Here is a 4,617-nt window from a genome sequence, read left to right as displayed (position 1 = left end):
GAGGGCAGGCTAGAGCCAGGGCGAGGGCAGGCCAGAGCCAGAGCGAGAGCAGGCCAGAGCCAAGGCGACGGCAGGCCAGAGCCAGAACGAGAGCAGGCCGGAGCCAAGGTGAGGGCAGGCCAGAGCCAGAACGAGAGCAGGCCAGTGCCAGAGCGAGAGCAGGCCGGAGCCAAGGCAAGAGCAGGCCGGAGCCAAGGCGAGGGCAGGCCAGAAGCACAGCCAGGGCAGGCCAGAGCGAGAGCAGGCCAGAGCCAAGGCGAGGGCAGGCAAGAGCGAGAGCTGGTCGGAGCCAGGGCGAGGGCAGTCCAGAGCTACAGCGAGAGCAGGCCGGAGCCAAGGCGAGAGCAAGCCGGAGCCTAAGCGAGGGCAGGCCAGAGCGAGAACAGGCCGGAGCCAGGACGAAGGCAGGCCGAGGCCAAGGCGAGGGCAGGACAGAGCCAGAGCAGGCCGGAGCCAGGGCGAGGGCAGGCCACAGTGAGAGCGAGAGGAGGCCGGAGCAAAGGCGAGGGCATGCCAGAGCGAGAGCAGGCCGGAGCCAGGACGAGGGCAGGCCAGAGCCAGAGCGAGAGTAGGCTAGAGCCAAAGCGAGGGCAGGCCAGAGCATGAGCAGGCCGGAGCCAGGACGAGGGCAGGCCGGAGCCTGGGCGAGAGCAGGCCGGAGCCAAGGCGAGGGCAGGACAGAGCCAGAGCAGGCCGGAGCCAGGGCGAGGGCAGGCCAGGGTCAGAGCGAGAGGAGGCCGGACGCAAGGCGAGGGCATGCCAGAGCCAGAACAAGAGCAGGCCGGAGCCTGGGCAAGGGCAGGCCAGAGCGAGAGTAGTTTAGAGCCGAGGCTAGGGCATGCCAGAGCGAGAGCAGGCAGGAGCCAAGGTAAGGGGAGGCCGGAACCTGGGCGAGAGCAGGCCGGAGCCAGGGCGAGGCCAGAGCGAGAGCAGGCCAGAGCCAGAGCGAGAGTAGGCCAGGGCGAGGGCAGGCCAGAGCCAGAGAGAGGGCAGGCCAGAGCCAGAGCGAGAGCAGTTCGGAGCCAGGGCGAGAGCAGGACGGAGCTAAAGCGAGGGCAAGCCGGAGCCCGAGCTGTGGCATAGCGGAGCCAGGGCGAGGGCTGTATGGAGCTAGAGCAAGAGCAGGCCGGAGCCAAGGCAAGAGCAGGCTGGAGCCAAGGCGAGGGCAGGCCAGAGGCAGAACGAGGGTAGGCCAGAGCAACAGCTGGCTAGGGCGAGAGCAGGCTGGAGCCCAGGCATGGGCAGGCCAGAGCCAAAGCGAGAGCAGGTCGGAGCCAAGGTGAAGGCAGTACAGAGCCAGAGTGAGAGCAGGCCAGAGCCAAGGCAAAAGCAGGCCAGAGCGAGAGCAGGCCGGAGCCAAGGCGAGGGCTGGCCGGAGCCAGAGCGAGAGCAGGCCGGATCCAAGGCGACGGCAGGCCGAAAACAGAGCGAGAGAATGCCGGAGCCAGGGCAGGCCAGAGCCAGAGCAAGAGCAGGCCGGAGCCATAGCAAGAGCTGGCCAGAGCGAGAGTAGTCCAGAGCCAAGGCAAGGGCAGGCCAGAGCGAGAGAAGGCCGGAGCCAAGGCAAAGGCAGCCCGGAACCAGGGCGAGAGCAGGCCGGAGCCAGAGCGAGAGCAGGCCGGAGCCAGAGCGAGGGCAGGCTAGAGCCAGGGCGAGGGCAGGCCGGAGCCAGAGCAGGCCGGGGCCTCGGCGAGGGCAGGCCAGAGCGAGAGCAGGCCGGAGACAGGGCGAGGGCAGGTCAGAGCGAGAGCAGGCCGGAGCCAAGGCGAGGGCAGGCCGGAGCGAGAGTGAGATCAGGCCGGAGCCAGGGCGAGGGCAAGCCTTAGCCAGAGTGAGAGCAATAAGAAGCCAGGGCGAAGGCAGGCCGGAGTCAGGGCGAGGACATGCCGGAACCAGGTCGAGGGCAGGCCGGAGCCAGGGCGAGAGGAGGCCGGAGCCAAGGCGAGGGCAGGCAGGAGCTGGCCGGAGCCAAGGCGAGGGCAGGCCAGAGCAAGGGCTGGCCGGAGCCAGGGCGAGGTCAGGCCGAAGCCAGAGTTAGAGCAGGCCGGAGCCAGGGCGATTGCAGGCCGGAGCCAAGGCAAGGTCAGACCAGAGTCCGAGCGAGAGCAGGCCGGAGCCAAGGAAAGGGCAGGCCAGAGCGAGAGCATGCCAGAGCCACAGCCAGAGCAGGCCCGAGCCAGAGCGAGAGTAGGCCAGAGCCAAGGCTAGGGCAGGCGCGAGCCAGAGCGAGAGAAGTTCGGAGCCAAGGAAACGGCAGGCCAGAGCAAGAGCAGGCCGGAGCCGAGGCAAGGGCAGGCAAGAACCAGAGCGAGAGCAGGCTAGAGCGAGAGCAGGCTGGAGCCAAGGCGAGGGCAGGCCAGAGCCAGAACAAGGGCAGGCCGGAGCCAGGGCGAGGTCAGGCCGAAGCCAGAGCTAGAGCAGGCCGGAGCCAGGGCAAGGTCAGACCAGAGTCGGAGCGAGAGCAGGCGGAGCCAAGGAAAGGGCAGGCCAGAGCGAGAGCATGCCAGAGCCACAGCCAGAGCGAGAGTAGGCCAGAGCCAAGGCTAGTGCAGGCGCGAGCCAGAGCGAGAGATGTCCGGAGCCAAGGAAACGGCAGGCCAGAGCGAGAGCAGGCCGGAGCCGAGGCAAGGGCAGGCAAGAACCAGAGCGAGAGCAGGCTAGAGCGAGAGCAGGCAGGAGGCAGGGCGAGGGCAGACCGGTGCCAAGGCGAGAGCAGGCCGCAGCCAAGAAGAGGGCAGGCTTGAGCAGAGCCAGGGCAGGCCAGAGCGAGAGCAGGCCAGAGCCAAGGCGACGGCAGGCCAGAGCCAGAACGAGAGCAGGCCGGAGCCAAGGTGAGGGCAGGCCAGAGCCAGAGCGAGAGCAGGCCGGAGCCAAGGCAAGAGCAGGCCGGAGCCAAGGCGAGGGCAGGCCAGAAGCACAGCCAGGGCAGGCCAGAGCGAGAGCAGGCCGGAGCCAAGGCCAGGGCAGGCAAGAGCGAGAGCTGGTCGGAGCCAGGGCGAGGGCAGTCCGGAGCTACAGCGAGAGCAGGCCGGAGCCAAGGCGAGAGCAAGCCGGAGCCTAAGCGAGGGCAGGCCAGAGCGAGAACAGGCCGGAGCCAGGACGAAGGCAGGCCGAGGACTGGGCGAGAGCAGGCCGGAGCCAAGGCGAGGGCAGGACAGAGCCAGAGCAGGCCGGAGCCAGGGCGAGGGCAGGCCACAGTCAGAGCGAGAGGAGGCTGGAGCAAAGGCGAGGGCATGCCAGAGTGAGAGCAGGCCAGAGCCAGGACGAGGGCAGGCCAGAGCCAGAGCGAAAGTAGGCTAGAGCCAAAGCGAGGGCAGGCCAGAGCATGAGCAGGCCGGAGCCAGGACGAGGGCAGGCCGGAGCCTGGGCGAGAGCAGGCTGGAGCCAAGGCGAGGGCAGGACAGAGCCAGAGCAGGCCGGAGCCAGGGCGAGGGCAGGCCAGGGTCAGAGCGAGAGGAGGCCGGAGCCAAGGCGAGCGCATGCCAGAGCCAGAACAAGAGGAGGTCGGAGCCTGGGCAAGGGCAGGCCAGAGCGAGAGTAGTTTAGAGCCGAGGCTAGGGCATGCCAGAGCGAGAGCAGGCAGGAGCCAAGGTAAGGGGAGGCCGGAACCTGGGCGAGAGCAGGCCGGAGCCAGGGCGAGGCCAGAGCGAAAGCAGGCCAGAGCCAGAGCGAGAGTAGGCCAGGGCAAGGGCAGGCCAGAGCCAGAGAGAGGGCAGGCCAGAGCGAGAGCAGGTCGGAGCCAGGGCGAGAGCAGGACGGAGCTAAAGCGAGGGCAAGCCGGAGCCCGAGCTGTGGCATAGCGGAGCCAGGGCGAGGGCTGTACGGAGCTAGAGCAAGAGCAGGCCGGAGCCAAGGCAAGAGCAGGCTAGAGCCAAGGCGAGGGCAGGCCAGAGGCAGAACGAGGGTAGGCCAGAGCAACAGCTGGCTAGGGCGAGAGCAGGCTGGAGCCAAGGCAAGGACAGGCCAGAGCCAAAGCGAGAGCAGGTCGGAGCCAAGGTGAAGGCAGGACAGAGCCAGAGTGAGAGCAGGCCGGAGCCAAGGCAAAAACAGGCCAGAGCGAGAGCAGGCCGGAGCCAAGGCGAGGGCTGGCCGGAGCCAGAGCGAGAGCAGGCCGGATCCAAGGCGACGGCAGGCCGAAAACAGAGCGAGAGAATGCCGGAGCCAGGGCAGGCCAGAGCCAGAGCAAGAGCAGGCCGGAGCCATAGCAAGAGCTGGCCAGAGCCAGAGCGAGAGTAGTCCAGAGCCAAGGCAAGAGCAGGCCAGAGCGAGAGAAGGCTGGAGCCAAGGCAAAGGCAGCCCGGAACCAGGGCGAGAGCAGGCCGGAGCCAGATCGAGAGCAGGCCGGAGCCAGAGCGAGGGCAGGCTAGAGCCAGGGCGAGGGCAGGCCAGAGCCAGAGCGAGAGCAGGCCAGAGCCAAGGCGACGGCAGGCCAGAGCCAGAACGAGAGCAGGCCGGAGCCAAGGTGAGGGCAGGCCAGAGCCAGAACGAGAGCAGGCCAGTGCCAGAGCGAGAGCAGGCCGGAGCCAAGGCAAGAGCAGGCCGGAGCCAAGGCGAGGGCAGGCCAGAAGCACAGCCAGGGCAGGCCAGAGCGAGAGCAGGCCAGAGCCAAGGCGAGGG

The sequence above is a fragment of the Phyllobates terribilis genome, unplaced genomic scaffold, assembly GCF_046119375.1.
Source record: "Phyllobates terribilis strain yellow unplaced genomic scaffold, ASM4611937v1 Scaffold_103__1_contigs__length_5881359, whole genome shotgun sequence".
Taxonomy (NCBI): domain Eukaryota; kingdom Metazoa; phylum Chordata; class Amphibia; order Anura; family Dendrobatidae; genus Phyllobates; species Phyllobates terribilis.
Note: the sequence above shows the minus strand (reverse complement) of the source record.